Here is a 17,037-nt window from a genome sequence, read left to right on the forward strand (position 1 = left end):
TTATTTGGATGGACAGGGAAGCCTGGCATGCTGCAGTCCATGGGGTCACAAAAAAGCCAGACACAGCTGAGCGACTGTACTGAACTGAATTATTATTTTCACTTCCACGTGCAATTTTCCCATTAGATCTAACTGTACATTCTTTTGGCTAGAAAATGGATTTTCATCAATCTTTTTGAGGATTACTGATAATTATGCTTGGACCTAAGGAGAAAATGCAATGTGATATTTAGCAAATACTGTGGTCACTGTGGTCTACTTTTTACTGTTGGTTTTGCCATTTGAAATACAGCTTTTCTGAGCTGTAAAATTGGCATTATAGCTATCTTCTAAACATGTAATTATATGTTAATCCTCTTCCTCTTACTCCATAATCTGAAATTCTTGTGGCTAGTTATAATTTTTCTATTAGTGACCTGCATGTTTCTTCCTTTCCAGAGGACAATTTGGCATGACTGGTAAATATCTTAATCATTCTGCATCAATAAGACATGGAGGATGCTTCATCTTTCCTGGAATTATTTTTATTCATCATATTGCAATTTAAACTGTGACTCACAAACTTCCCAGATGGATTTCTCCAACAGCACATGTTTAATCAAAACTACAACATGTGTTACACTGAGAAGCTAAGAGATTAGTCAAGGTCACTCAGGTAGTTGATAGTAGAGGTGCAACTAGAATCACCTTTTGCTGACTACACTGAATGTTTGTCTTGTATCTTAAGATTTATACTTATTCAAAACTTCCAAGGCCAAAAATAGCCTCAGAAAGATGGTATGAGTCACTAGATGGCTAATTTTTGCTTTAACAGGTTTGGTCAGGATCAAAATAAGTATCCCTGAATTCACCTTGGTGGTAGTTTAGTCGCTAGGCCATTTGGCCTGCCAGGCTCCTCTGTCCATGGAATTCTCCAGGCAAGAATACTGGAATGAGTTGCATTTCCTTCTCCAGGGATCTTCCTGACCCAGGAATTGAACCCATATTTTCCTGCATTGTAGGCAAACTCTTTACTGACTGAGCTACCAGGGAAGCATAAAAGACACACATTTATCAATAACAGATGATGGAGAATTCAGACCAGCTGAACTTTTTTTAGGATGCACTTCTGAATGTGATGTAACTGGTACAACCTTGGAATGAAAGTATGAGGAGTAAAAACACATTCTTGCCTTTTCAACCTGACTTTAGACACTGATTTTCTCTTTAGTTTTCAGAAAACCATGAACTGTCTCATAGAAACTTTGATGTTGGGGATGCGGGAATAAGAGAGAACTATATGATTTCTGTATTTTAACATTATTGCTTTGACTCATTTTTGGTTGAGACAACTCCCTTTCCTCTTGTCAAACAATACAAAACTCTAAAAATACACCTCCCCTGATGCACACGGTGATTCCCTTGTAGGGAACATGGAGGTTCTGTTTCTGGGCCATGTCTCAGCTTACTGCCAAATTGCCCATCAGGAAACCTGCCTCAACATCATAAAATAAGAATTATTTTTTTGCTCTGGGGATTTTTGGAGAAACGAGATCTATTTTTGTTTTGCTTTTCTTGTAAAAATATGAATGCTCTGATAAGCATTTCTCCCGATGTATCAAAATGTATCGATTTCTCAGAATGTCCTCACTGTCAGTTTTTCATGGTCCAGAGAGAGCAAGTGACTGGTCCGGTGTTAGCATTGAATTTTGAGTCTCCTTGACAATTATTTTCAGCTTCAGATTTCCCGCAGCGTACTTTATTACTTCTGTATACAACCTTTAAGTTCAGAAGACTTTCTACAACATCTAAGTAACTACTTTTATTCCTTAAGAATTTGAGAAATTAGTTTTTTTTTCTTGAAATGTATACAGAAATGGAATGAAAAGTTCTTATATTTCTCTTGGAATAAGCCACATTTGTGTATTTTAAATTTTCTTTGGAAAGCCACAAAATTCTCTAAATTTATGAAGTGTTCACAGTAATATTAGTTTATTTTTCTTTGCCTCCTTGGGTAATAACAATAGCTTTCTTAATTTAGAACTATAAAAACTCACTGTATTTTGTCAGATATCGCCAAATGCTGTCATTCCCCAAGATCATCTGCCATGTGGCTTTCTCATGTTGCCCTTTTGCAGACAAGCTGACCACTGGTATGAGGTGTCTCAAAGTCTGATGCTTACTGATCTTAGCATGCCAATGTACATTCTTAGATAGGTAGTACCTTATCTGAGAGAAGAAAAGGATGAGAATCTTAGAAGTTGTATTGCCAGACTCTTAAGTACTCATTATTCTTGGGTAATTGAGGGAGAAACACTGTCAGAGCTCGTGTGCTTGGATATCGTGTCAACCAAGCAATTACCTGAAGTTCTGTTTCTCAGTAGAGAGCTATGAATGTCATCTATGAACAGCCTGGGCATCCAGTCTTTATCTATTAAGGTGATGTTGCTGTTAAGTTGCTCAGTCATGTCAGACTCTTTGTGAACCCATAAACTGCAACGCTCCAGACTTCCCTGTCTTTCACTATCTCCCTGAGTTTGCTCAGACTCGTGTCCACTGAATCAGTGATGCCATCCAACCACCCCATTCTCTGTTGTCCTCTTCTTCTTCTGCCTTCAGTCTTTCCCAGCATCATGGTCTTTTCCAAAGGAGATAGATACTACCAATTGACATAGTAGAGTGCAAATTTTCCAATTTGTAGTTTGAGGCTTTATCTGATATATTAATTATAAATACCAACAGGCATAATCAAAATGATTTTAGGCAGTTACTTCAAGGAAGGGTTTACAGCATAGATTGGATTAGACCCGCATTGTTTTTTAAAGCCATTTTTCATCACCACACTAAGGGCCTCCCCACCTTTTAAAGGATGACTTCATATTTGCTGCTTTTAGTTTTTAATCTACTCTGCCAATCTCTGCTTTTTAATTATTATTATTTATAATTATATTATTATTTATACCATTTATATAGAAATTCCCTGGTAGCTCAGTAGGTAAAGAATCCACCTGCAATGCACGAGACCCCGGCGATTCCTGGGCCAGGAGGATCTGCTGGAGAAGGGATAGGCTACCCACTCCAGTATTCTTGGTCTTCCATGGTGGCTCAGCTGGTAAAGAATCTGCCTGCAATGTGGGAGACCTGGGTTTGATTCCTGAGTTGGAAAGATGCCCTGGAGAAGGGAAAGACTATCGACTCCAGTATTCTGGTCTGGAGAATTCCATGGACTATATTTCCACAGGGTCACAAAGAGTCGGGCATGACTGAGTGACTTTCACTTCACTTCATACCATTTGTATTAATACATCAAGGCTGAAGTTTGCCATTTCAATTTTCTTTTTCATGTTGTTTCCTGTATTTATTATTTTTCCATTTTTTGCTTGTTTATTTTTTGTTTGTTTTGTTTTGTTGCTTTGTTTTCCTGTGAGTTACTTGAACATTTTTTTAGGACTCCATTTTGATTTGTTTGTGGTGCTTTTGAGTACATTACCTTGTACAGTTTACTTAATGGTTGATCTTTGTATTGCAATATACATAAGTGTTGTATTACAGTCTGTTAGCATCAATATTATATCTCAGAAACCTCAGTTTCATTTAGATCCTTCTTGAGTTTCAGATGGTATTGTGGACTGAATATTTCGATGCCCCAACGCCAAGTTTATATGTGAACCCTTAATCCCGTGTGGCTGTCTTTCAGGGTAGACTCTATAAGGAAGTAACTAAGGTTAGTTGTCTTTCAAGGTAGGTTCTATAAGGAAGTAATTAAGGTTGGTGGTCTTTCAAGATAGAGTCTATCAGGAAGTAATTAAGGTTAAATGAGGTCAAAAGTGTCGATCTCAGATCCAATAGGATGAAGAGGTATGAGAGATCTTTCCCTCTCTCCTCTCCCACCCCCTCAGCCGTCAAGCACTAAGGAAAAGCTATGTGAGGACATAAGAAGGTGGAGGACTACAAGCTAGGAAGACGTCCTTTATTTATCACTTCCTTTCTGTTTTAAGCATTTCCTTTAGTCATTCTTTAAGTGTATTTATGTTAAATGTCAAATTCTCATGGTTTTCTTTCATATGACAACATTTTTATTGTCCCTTCTCTCCTGAAGAATAGGTTTTTAAGACATGGAATTTGCAGTTAACAGTTCTTTTCTCTCAGCACTTCAAATATACTGTGCCACTTCTCCCTGTCCTGCATTGCTTCAGATGAGAAATTTGTAAATCAAACTGATATTTCTCTATTGAGAAAGCCTTGGTTCCATCTGTTGATTTCAAGATGTTGTCTTTGTTTTCAGTGTTTAGAATTGAATTCTGATGTGTCTTGACATGGATTTCTTTAAGTTTACCCTACTTGAAATTCTCCTAGCTTTTTAAATCTGTAGTTGCTCAGTTGTGTCCTACTCTTTGCAACCCCATGGACTGTAGCCCATCAGTCTCCTCTGTTCACGGAACTCTCCAGGCAAGAATGCTGGAGTGGGTTGCCATTCCCTTCTCCAAGGGTTCTTAGCAACCCAGGGATTGAGCCTAGGTCTCCTTCATTGCAAGCAGATTTGAGAAGTTATCAACCATTATTTCTTCAAATATAGGACACTGATGATAAGATAGATTGTTTGTTATTGACTGGTTTATTTAGATCTGAGTTAAAACTCTATTTAAGCCATTGAGGAGCTAAATTATCTGTGTAAAACATTTCAGATTGATTGATCAATTTCTATAAAATGAAACATGAGGCCAGTCTATATTTGACCTCTGTTGCTTTAGTCAGCAAACACGACCCTCCTTCCCGACCCAGGATGAAACTTTATACACACAGGCATACATTGTTTTCTTTGGAGAACTTCAATTTCCTCACTGTATTTGGCGACGTTGCCAATTATATTACTATCTCAACCTTTACCACACTCCACAAGGATTGAATTGTGTCCATCCTAAGAAATAAGCTACACGAGGCATAAGCATTATCATGTTTACCCATGCCTGGAACAATGCCTCATCCATGAAACTAATTATTATTTCTTGCATGTATAAATAAATAATGAGTCAAATCCCAATGATATTTCTTTCCCAGTGCAGTAAGGTGACAGAACCCTTAAAGATTTGTAGTCAGTGCTGGTGAGCAACTGGCTCTGTAATGAGGAGTAGGAATTTATTGCATTAGCAGTCTAATTGTTCTGCTTCTTTATTGCTCATTCCACATTTCTCCTTCTCCACTTGGCTACATCTATCTGACTCTGCATGTCTTTATCTAGACTATCTTGGTATTTTTTTTACTTAAGTCCCTAAGCTTCTTCATTTCTCCATTCTCTCTCATGATCTCTTGCCCCCTGATATTTTTTTTAAAAATAGTATCTCTTTTGATTCTTGTTTCTGTATTTTATTTTTCTTACTTTCTCCATTGTATTTATTTTTTTACCCAGCTTCACTGGTACCTCTATTCACTTTATTTTTCTCATATAGAGCTATGTGGTGGGCACAGCTGGAGCCTGGGTCCTCCGCACGGAAACACAAGTGTGAGTCTTTATAAGATGGTCAGTGTATTCCTGGTAGAGAGACTTGCTGAACACTGTCTCTTGCCATAGATTTGGGTGAGATATCTGTAGGTCTTGGAAATGGGATTAAAAGTATCCTTGGCAAAGTTACCCAGGGTGGCAGTGCAGCCCCTGGCACAGATGTGTAGTTGTTGTTTCGTTGTTAAGTCGTGTCTGACTCACTGGGACCTCATGAACTGTGGCCCACCAGGCTCCCCTGTCCATGGAATTCTCCAGGCAGAAATACTGGAGTGGGTTGCCATTTTCTTCTCCAGGGGATCTTTCCCAAGCAGGGATCGAACCCAAGTCTTCTGCTTAGCAGGTTGATTCTTTACCACTGTACCACCTGGTAAGCGCAGCAGAGGTATAGCTTAATAGCAGTCATCAGCAGCAGCTTTTGGGGCACAGATGATACCAGTGCTCCTGGCAGCAGGTATGAGGTACACCAGTGCAGAACCACAGCAGCCAGTCACCTTGCAAGAAACAGTATCGGACTTGCTGACTTTGTTAGTCATGCCAATAGCCTCATTGCACGATGATGGACAGCTTGGTGAGAATGATGGCCCCATGGACAGCAGAGGCTGCCTCCCTGGAGCCCTTGACACCCACACGGGGTTGTGATCCCATTGGTGATAAATGCCGAGGCCCTGTTCTGCTGGCCAGCACAGGTCTGCTTTTATAAAGGCATAATCTTCTAAGCCTTGTCTCTGAGAGATGCCACCAGGAAAAAGTCAATGATCACAGATTCCTTGATGGCCAGAAAGAAGACATAAACCTCCTCCAGGGACTTATCTTCATGTCCTTAACCAGGCTGCCCAGCTTGGTGACTGGGAGCCACTCCTATCCTCTGCTGTAGCCCCAGATGTTGCCAAAGCCCCCATGGAAGCCACTGTGGCCATCCATCCCAGGGGCACCCACAGCCTGTGGGGCCTTCAGGCACTCTTGCAGCACCAGTATCATCCACCATTTAGTGCTTTTATGGAGAAGAAGCTTACCTTCCCCATTTTAATTTTTTGCTTCTTATCTGTCTTGCCAAATCTTTATCTCTATTCTATATCACATCACAATAGGACTCTAACCCATATGTGTTTATTTAGCATTTACTAGTTATTCAGTATTTATTTGTTATATCCTAGAACAAAGATATATCTTCCTTTATCTAACTGAAAGAAGTCATATAATGTATTAAAATTAATATATCTAATTTAAAATATTATGTACAAGCTAATAAAGTGTTATATATTTCTAAGTTAAGTACTAGAATTAAATATATTTATATAGGGAAGAAAATAAGACTTTTTATTCACCTCCAGCTCTTGATTAATTTTGCTTTTCTTATTGATTAAAGGCTGTTCATAGGAAAGAAATTGTGATCCCCCTCTTAAAAATGTATCTAAGACGTCTTTTATTTAATCAGTGTTAAACTCCCAAACAGCAACTGTGATAGGCAGGTCTGATGAGAGAAGTGTTGATTTAATTTCCATAAGCAAGAGCATCTGGTTTTAGGAAATTGAACAGGAAACTCTCAGCATTAGCTCAGCATCTAGGGAACTCATTGGCTGGTGAATAGTGACTGTGCATATTAGCAGTCAGAATTATCCAAAAGGCAGAGCACACCATGGCCAGTGATCTGGCTGTGTTGTCAAACCTATTCTTTGGCTAGAGAATGATTCTTCATTCATCCCACTCTCCAGACCTCAATTCTGCCCTTCTTTGTTCTGCTCTGCTACAGAACCACCCCAGGTAGAAAAGACAGAGGGAAGTAAGAGTGCCTGTGTTTCTGTCTATGGGATGGCCGGCAACATAACTTCGCTCAGACTTTCCAGGCATCAGCTCTGTAGCTCCAGCTGATCCCTTTGGCCATGTGTCCTCCCCAAACCTCTCTGCTCCTCTGCCAACCTACCCCAAGTGGTGCTTAGCGCTCTGTTTTCCATCACAGCCTTAGCAGAAGAATGTTTTTTCTTATGGTGAATCAACACGATGATCTCTCCCAGTGGAGGATTTTCAACCTTGAACCTTGGCTCTCGTTTGGGAATGAACATTGGAAATGAATCTGTTCTCTGGGGTCCTGAGATGCTCAGAGCTCTTAATTTCTGCTCACACCTCCACCCTCATGTCCTTGATAATACGTGCTCAGGGCCCACAAACATTTCATTGGAGAGCTTAGTGAAGTATTTTTCTCCTCCTTAGATTACCCTATAAATATTGAAATTGGACAAGATCTTTCAAAGTACTTAAGTGACATTTTGTTGATGTACATATGGGGTGAATAAATTTACATCTATTAGATAATTATTTATCAAGCTAATTGGCCCCAAATCATCAACTTATTTTTCTTTTTTTAGATAAAACTTACTACTTGCACAGAGGAGATTTTTTTTTCCCCAAACTTGAGTTCTTCTGGGACTGCTTGCAAAACTGGATTCACAGACTGCAAAAGCGCTTTGTGTGCTTTTGTAGCAAGGAAGGCGAAACTGAGATCTCTAGCATTAAATAATAATTTTATGCTGCAAAACTTGTGTGTGAAGTACTGACATTGTATTCCCACGATTATTCAATTAATGAAGCCAATTAGTGCACGTTGTGCTTTGTAGTCGCACCAGCAGGAACTAAATGAGCCTTTTGGGATGTTTATGGATTTAGTTGATTTCAGGAAAAAGAGTTGACTGATCAGAGCAGCTGTTGGTGGGAAACAGTTTGCATCCAAATAGGAATCAACCATAAGATTGAACAGATGCTGTTCTGTCTTCTTAGTGCCTGGATCATGGTGTGATGTTATCAATTAGTTTCCTACCAGGAAAGCCTTAAATATAGTCAATGGAAACTGTCAGAGGCCTGCCGCAGCATTGTACATCAGCAGGGCAGTGTTTATTCTCTACAAGGCTTACAGTCTTGGCTTCTCAGCTATCTCACTAATCAGTTAAAAAACAAACTACAAAATAACCAGTAATTTAAAAAACTGACTTGGAAATTAGTTTACAGAATAACTTGAAATCCCTTTAAATACATCTTGTAGTTATTTCAGTTAATTGTGGTATTGAGATGTGATGATTAGTTTCACGTGTCAATCTGACTGAGCTAAGGGATACTGGGGTGGCTGGTAAACATTTGTTTCTGGATGTGTCTTTGAGGCTATTTCTGGAAGAGATTAACAGTTGAATCAATAGACTGAGTAAAGGTGATGACCTTCACCAATACAGGTGGGCATTGTCCACTTTATTGAGGACCTGAATAGAACAAAAAAGTGAAGGAAGAACACATTTGTTCTCTTTGCTTGGAGCATCTATCTTCTGCCCTCAGCCATCAGCACTTCTGAATCGTAGGCCTTTGAATTTGGCCAGAATTATACCATGAAGTCTCCTGAGTCTCCAGCCTGTCATCCACTCTCTGTGGATGACAGACCATAGGACTTCTCAGCCTTCATAATTTTGTGAGTCAATTTCTATAATTTATCTTCTATCTATTTCCTATTTCTCTGGAGGACTCTGATTTATATTATACATGGAAAAACAAACAAACAAAAAAAAGTGTGGAGAACAGGAACTCTTATTTCCAGAGGACAGACCTCACAGTTGCAGTCTTTCTGGAAGAAATCTGTTCTGTGTCTCTCCTCACATTATAATGCAGGAAATCTGCAACACTTACCAGGCAAAAGTGGGTTTCAATCAGGTATGTCCCCACGTAGGCTGTGTGACCTTGGGTAGGTTACCATGAGAATAAAGCATAATATATTTTGATTTTCCTTTCTATGAAGTGAATATATATATATATATATATATATATATATATATATATATATATACTTGCTTCACAGGGTTAGATAAAAATAGCATATGTGATCATTTTTGTTGTAATGCACATTTTCTATGTTCTAAGGTATCAGATTATATAGACAATTAATCAATTTATTGATTTGCAAGGAGATGAGGGAAATGATAAAGGACTTTAATTGAATAAGTTGATTGTAAAGATGTTTTTTGATTCTGAAAATGTGAAAAGGAAAACTGTATGTTCTTGGTTTGAGATTATATCATAGTATATGCAAAAAAAAAATTTACTTTCCTTTTGCTTTCACATTAAAAAGGCAGATACCAGAAAGCAACTCATCACGCATTCAAGGAGACTGAAATTGCTTGATATCTGTTTATAAGATACTTTTTTTTCTAATCTGAACATATAAAATCCAATGTACAATAATCAAATAATCTTAGTTTGAGATGTGAGAGTATTTCAAGTGACTTTTATTTCTTGTGTTAGGCTCACAAATAAAAGTTGGTTTCTGTTTTATAATTCACACTTAATTGGTCCTTTTTTTTGTGGAGTCAAGAAAGAAGGTATTGCAAAGATTCTATTATTTAAATACTGAAAGAACATTTCTAGCACAATAAATAAATCACAAACCCAAGACATTTTACTATGCATAATTATCATGAAGCCTTTTTAAATTTTCACCCAAATGAGGCATGAAGTTTTGTATGTGCTGGTGTTGCTTTTAATTTTAGCAGAAGATGGGGCAGTAGAGAGAGCTTTGAGGGAAAAGTGTTGTTCTGTTGTAAAATTATTTTTACGTAGTTGTGCTCATTTATTTCATGTGTACTCATTGATTGAAGCCAAAGAAATTGCCAGATCAAAGCTGGAAGAGACAGAATTTGGAAATATTGGAGACAGAAATATTGGACTTTTGAAGATAGAGAGGGGGAAATTATATATATATATATGATATTATATACTATTTATAAGTGAATAGTATATGTTATGTGTATATATACCTACTGAAAGAAAAAAGAGATACAGATGATTCATTGTTGTTCAGTTGCTAAGTCATGTCTGACTCTTTGCCACCCCATGAACTGCAGCACACCAGGCTTCCCTGTCCTTCACTATCTGTCTCTTCACTATGTCCACTGAGTTGGTGATACTATCTAATCATCTCATCCTCTGCTGCCCTCTTCTCTTGCCCTCAATCTTTGCCAGCATCAGGGTCTTTTCCAATGAGTTGGCTCTTTGCATCAGGTGGCCAAAATATTGGAGCTTCAACTCCAGTGTCAGTCTTTCCAGTGAATATTCTGGGTTGATTTCTTTTAGGACTGACTGGTTTGATCTCCTTGCAGTCCAAGAGACTCTCAAGAGTCTTCTCTAGCACAATTGAAAGCATCAATTCTTTGGCGCTCAGCCTTCTTTATGGTCCAACTCTCACATCTGTACGTGACTACTGGACAAACCATAGCTTTGACTATATGGACCATTGTTGGCAAAGTGATGTCTCTGCTTTTTAATACACTGTCAACTGATAGACAACACAAAAATATTCTCTCTGGGAAATCTAAAAATTTGACCCTTAAGGAGGTTGCTCTTACGCACTTCTCCCCCTCCACTTCCAGTATCTCTATGAATCATAGCTCAGGAATCTTTGATATTGTGCTTGAATCTGAGCAACATGGAACCACCTGCCTCGTGCACATGCATCCCTAATAGGGCTGGTGCTGCTTTTGTACCCCTCTTTTGTAATCAAACTTTTATGTCTTCAGTTTCAGAGTTCATGGCAATTTAAAGTATCTCTTCTTTCAAAATCAGTCAAGAAGCCTCTGCCACAACTTTTTAAAGCAAAATTTTAATGCTCTTTCTCATCAATGTGTGTGTATGTTCAGTCACTGAGTCGTGTCAGACTCTGTGACCCCATGGACTGTAGCCCATCAGGCTCTTCTGTCCATGAAATTTTCCAGACAAGAATACTGGAGTGGGTTGCCATTTTCTCCTCCAGAGCATCTTTCTGTCCCAGGGATTGAACCTGCATCTCCCAAGTCTCCTGCATTGGCAGGTGGATTCTCCACCACTGAGCCACCTGGGAAGCCCTTTCTCATCAACAAATAAGTGTAAATGCTAAAACCTGCCATTTTATTGAACAGTTGCTATGTTCTAGGCAGTCACCTTATTTAACTATCTAATTTAACTCTTACTCCAGTCTTATGAGACACAGATATTGTTATAACAATATCACTTCAGCCCATGAGATTAATTGAATCATGTCACGCCAAGGTGGTCAGTCAATGAACATTACTTTTGCTCGGTGAAGACTGAGGGAGCTAATATAGGGAAAGATCCTTAAGGATGGTTTAATTCACAGTTCATATTACAGAGCAGGGAAAATGAGTTCCAGGGGCAGAAAGTGATGTGACCCAGGTCTCACTGGGGTTTGTATCAGAGCTGGGAACCAAACACAGGCCTTCTGACTTCCATCGTTATCTTTTCTGTGGGATCAGGCTGCTTCGTGGAACAGAATGGCAACAGGCTGACTGAGGTGTGGCTGGGTGTAGGTCCCCCAACTGCTAATTATGTGCCAATGTTACTGAAGTTCCCAGGAATCTGGATCAAGAATCGGAGAATGGATTCAGGAAGGCACTCCTCTCCTTTTGGGATTAGAACGTCTTGTCACTCAGGCCCCTTCACTCCCTTTGGCCCTTCTGTCAGAGATGCTCAATGATGATACTTAGAGGAAGACATGATTAGATCAACTACAGGATAAGAAATAGAATAGTTGCAAACGCCCATTAAGGAAAGGCCTAGAAAGTGGAAGCATTTTAGGAGACTAGGGACACATTTTCCTCTTCTTTGCTTGCTGTCCCTCTAAAATGACTATCATAGAGAGCAGTTACACTTTCTGAGAGAGCTTTGCTAAAGCAAGATATTTTTTTTTTTCCATAGATAAATAATTTTGTCAAGCAGACTTTTTTGCAGGAAGGTAACTGATCTCCTTAGGGGGAAAATGTTGCTTTAATATACCATTTTGAACATGGAAGTCCTTGGATCTATTTAACAATTACTGTAAACATGTTTACAAAAGGCAGGTGTTCAGAAGGATCACTTATTAATTTTTACCACATTCCATTGAGTGCAGAGATTTACATACAGTTATATTGCATGTCCTATTTCAATATTCTAACATTCTCTTTGATTCTCTTAAAATATGTAGTCTGTGTAGGGATAAATGATCTGTCTAAGGACTTCTAATTGAACAACAAACAATGCCAAATATCTACCTTCATGGAGATCCAAATACTTTGTCTTAAAGGGTCTTGATTCTTCAGTTGCTGGACTCAAAAATGGAGGGTTTTCTCAGGAGGACTTGCTCATAAAACTCTAGAGAGGATCTTGGTGGGGCGGCAGCCATCTTTGACTGTTTCCATAGGGATGGTCAGCCTCAAAGCTATAGCACGAAGCTCTTAAAGGATAAAATTATTTATGACACTAGCTAAAACAGTAAAGCAGGCTTTATTCAAGTTGAGCCAGATTTATTCCCTTACCCATGGTATTTCTTGTTGTAGTTTTCTATCGATGGGTTCCCATCTTACCCCTTGGTTATAAATTTCCATTTTTCCTTGCTCTCTTCAGAGTTGAGCCTAATCTCTCCCAGACTGCACAACCCCATCACAGAAATAGGGACTACTGCGATGGGGTTGTGCAGTCTGGGAGAGATCTGGCTCAACTAACTTAATAGGATTCTTGCTGAAGGTAGGACAAGGTTATCAGATACTGAGTGGGGACTCTGGTTAAATTGATTTGACAGGATCCTTGCTAATATTGAATAATACAAAGAAGGGCATGGAAATCAAAAAGTTGAAGTCTAGTTGGGAAAATGCTTCAGGGAAGTCTGATTTAAATGTGGGCAAAAAGAAACTCTGTTAGGGACATGCCAAGAATATTGCAATCAGAAACTCTGAGTTAAAGGAGGTGTTTCAGATAATCAGGCAGTGGTCTTGGAAACTGAGATGTCAACCCTCCCTCTGTGGGCTGGTCTTGTCTCAACATGTCAGTTTTTGTTTTTTTTTTAAAGAAGCTCTTCCATTTATTTGAAGGGATGTCATATAGCAGAAAGGATATGCCAGTCCTAGGATGCTCCAAAGAGCAAGAACATATGGAAGTGACAAGGTAAGAACTTGTATACATGTAAATAATAGGTTATCAATGATAGCGTGGGGAAGAAGCATGTTGGTGCTCATGGAGTGTGCTGAGTCCCTCATGGTTGGGGTTTCCCAGCAAACAGCAGCAGACACAGTTTCCAGCAGACTGTGTTTCCCAGCAGACATACAAACATGCCAGGTTTAAGTTGAAGCTCTCTGTCAAGTTCACTGACTAACTGGCTGCTTATAATCCCTTCCTCCTGTTCAGAAACCCCATGAAGGCAGGTATGCCCTAGGGAGTTCTAGAAGTGAGTGACATGAAAGTCACTCAGTCATATCTGACTCTTTGCAACCCCATGGACTATACAGTCCATGGAATTCTCCAGGCCAGAATACTGGAGTGGGCAGCCTTTCTCTTTGCCAGGGGATCTTCCCAACCCATGAATTGAACCGAGGTTTCCTGCGTTTCAGGCAGATTCTTTACCAACTGAGCTATCAGGGAGTTCTAGAAAGCCAAGACCAAAAGCAGATATGGTCTATAATATTCCCGTAGTTTATGAAGTATGACATATTGGGTATCAGGTTTTTCCTCACTGGTTCCCCTGATGAAAGTTGAATCTTTTCTACAAGGATGATGAGTTCACCTTTGAGGATCATCTCATAGTGCTGCTGATGGCCAGGAAACCCTCATCTTGGTTCCTCTTGGATCTGGGGGGAGAAAATATGTTATTTATGTGTTTTCATAATTGAGAGAGAGAGAAAGAGAGGGAGAAGGAGGAGGGAGAGACTCTTTTAATGCATACACTGACCCTTCCTGCCTTGATCCTTTACCTTGTTAGACTGTGTTCCTAGGACCCTTCCTCATTGTGGCCTCTCCCCATCTGGCCCCTTTCCTCTCTATTCACAGTTCTTGCCCAACTTGATTCCCTTTTAACCAACTGACCTTACGGGTGTATTTAATTTTGCAGTTGGACACATACTGAATAACTCTTGTCAATACTTATTGACTGTTTATTCAACATTTTCTCCTTTTATACATTACATTATTTATATTCTCAAATCCTTTGTATGACTTAAAAGGAATCACAAGTGTCATGGGAGAGAAGAAATAGCTAAAGTGCCATACCTTTCTGGATTTTTTTTTTTTTCACTTGGAACCGGTAGATTTGTGAGAACAAATATGAGTTTAACAAATAAACAGAAATACACAATTGCTTGTAAAACAGGCAGCAGATGGGCTTTGCAAAATATTCATTTTACTTGCAGTCCTATGGAACACACGGTGCTTTCATGGGTACTGATTCTCACCAGGGAGTTAGGATCTCACCACTGTGGAGCTGTACATCATTCTTAGTAGGACATCATTCCTGTCACAGCCTTGCCAATGATGGAAGGACAGTAATCACCAGGTATAGAGAAGCTACTGATGTGTAAGCACTTACACAAGAGTCCATTACCATAAAGGGAGCTAGAGGAAATAGGCTAGAGAGATGCAGGCAGATTTTTCAGTTCGGCTCCTGGAGTTCATATTTCTTCCAGTTAACTGTAAATAATCTCGCCACTGAGGATCTCATTTAAGTCATGCTATTTTTTTTTTCTTTTAGGAAAGATATATTATTATAATTAACATACCCTCATAGAAACCTAGATGAGTACACTTAAAATGGGTCACTTATTCTGACTTTCTTGATTTAATGCCATTTTGCTTTAAAAAAAAAATGAATGTGCACAGTAATTTGCTGCTTCCTCTCACCATCTGTTACCATAAGCTCATACACAAAATATAGCTATAAATCATAGTCACTAAAACTTTACTCTTCTTGTCACATTAGATGTTTTCATTAGGGAGTGTATATGTTTGTGTTTATAGATTCACATTATCTTTACTTTCTGTGTGTTTTTCCTCTAAATAAAGAATAAGGAATAATAATCTTTGCAGACTTTAGTTACAAGGACAAACATTAGAGCAAAATGCTTTTGAATTTCTAAGACAGCTAAGAATTTCTAACCATAACCAGCCCTTTTTAAGCAACTTCTCTGTGGATAAAAGTGGATTCATTTACCTGACTTTGCTATCCTCTTTTTGGAACCGATGCTTTTGAACTGTGCTGTTGGAGAAGACTCTTGAGAGTCCCTTGGACAGCAAGGAGATCCAACCAGTCCATTCTAATGGAAATCAGTCCTGAATATTCATTGGAAAGACTGATGCTGAAGCTGAAACTCCAATACTTTGGCTACCTGATGCAAAGGACTGACTCATTTGAAAATACCCTGATGCTGGGAAGGATTGAAGGCAGGAGGAGAAGGGGATAACGAAGGATGAATGGTTGGATAGCATCACCAACTCAATGGACATGAGTTTGGGTAAACTCTGGGAGTTGGGATGGACAGGGAAGCCGGGTGTGCCGCAGTCCATGGGGTTACAACGAGTCGGACACGACTGAGCGACTGAACTGAACTGAATCATTATAGGACAGTCTTTGAATACAGTCCAAGTTAGTGCATCTGGATCTGCTTAGGGATTAAACAGGAGCTCTCAGGCACCAGCTAATTTACCTCGTTAGCACATAAATGTCTTTGCTATCAGTCTTTCCATAATGCTTTTGACCATGTGTTTGTAATACACTGTTATTGTTTAGTCACTCAGTCATGTCTGACTCTCTATGATCCCATGAAATACAGCCTGCCAGACTCCTCTGTCCATGAGATTTTTCCAGGCAAGGATACTGAAGTGGGTTGCCATTTCCTTCTCCAGGGTATCTTCCCAATCCGGGGATCAAACCCACGTCTCCTGCATTGGCAGGTGGATTCCTTACCACTGAGCCATTGCAATATGTGGTATAATACAAAGACAAACTAAATGAACAAAACAGAAAAAAAAAAAAAGTTTCCACAACTATTCTCTCAAGGGAAAAGAACAAAAACAAAAACAGTTCATCTCTCTGACTACAGTATCACCTAGATGGAACATCAAAGAAATAAACTTTGTAAACTTATCATAATGCCCTGAACTGAAACCAGCAACTTAAAAATCAAAGTAGGATAGATAATTCATCCATGTTCCAAAATGATTTGTATGGTGGTAATCAATTACCTTTAGTCTCTCTTTTGAGTTTGTTATCAGCAAGAGTTCTGTGTGTTGGATTTGGAGAACTGTATAATTCAGCATGGATAATAATTTTATTTTACTTGCTGAAGGGGAGTGATAAGTCCCTCAATATGCCACAGAGCTATTTGCTCACTTTCTTTCTAAATTCTGCATGGTAAAATGAAATTTTTTTTGCTCACACCTGTAAAGTTCCACTGTCACCTTGGCTGTGTTGTGCTGTTAAAAATTTAAATCGCCCTGGTGAATAGCCAGTTGTGACCTTTCTTTTTACGGAAGATGTATTCTATTCCCAATTTTGCTTGGGCTGTAGCAGCTTCCAATGCAAGTGAATGCATGTCTTCTAAAATGTCACTAATAAACTCCCTGTCATTTGATTTTATAGTAAGATATCACATAAGAAATCACATTTATGTTTCAACAAAAATCATCAAATAAAAACTGAGATCAAATGAACCAATTTATTTTATTATATTCCCACATTAAAGTAAAATGTGTGTGTGTGTGGTGATTTATTGATGGGAATTAAACTGTGG

At 39.0% G+C, this 17,037-nt stretch overlaps 1 pseudogene; it reads right to left on the minus strand.

Moving 5' to 3' along the window:
- Positions 1-5,428: 5,428 nt before the first annotated feature.
- On the minus strand, positions 5,429-6,501 carry LOC138074416 (small ribosomal subunit protein uS5-like; annotated as a pseudogene).
- Positions 6,502-17,037: the final 10,536 nt, after the last annotated feature.

This window comes from Capricornis sumatraensis, chromosome 1, assembly GCF_032405125.1.
Source record: "Capricornis sumatraensis isolate serow.1 chromosome 1, serow.2, whole genome shotgun sequence".
NCBI lineage: Eukaryota > Metazoa > Chordata > Mammalia > Artiodactyla > Bovidae > Capricornis > Capricornis sumatraensis.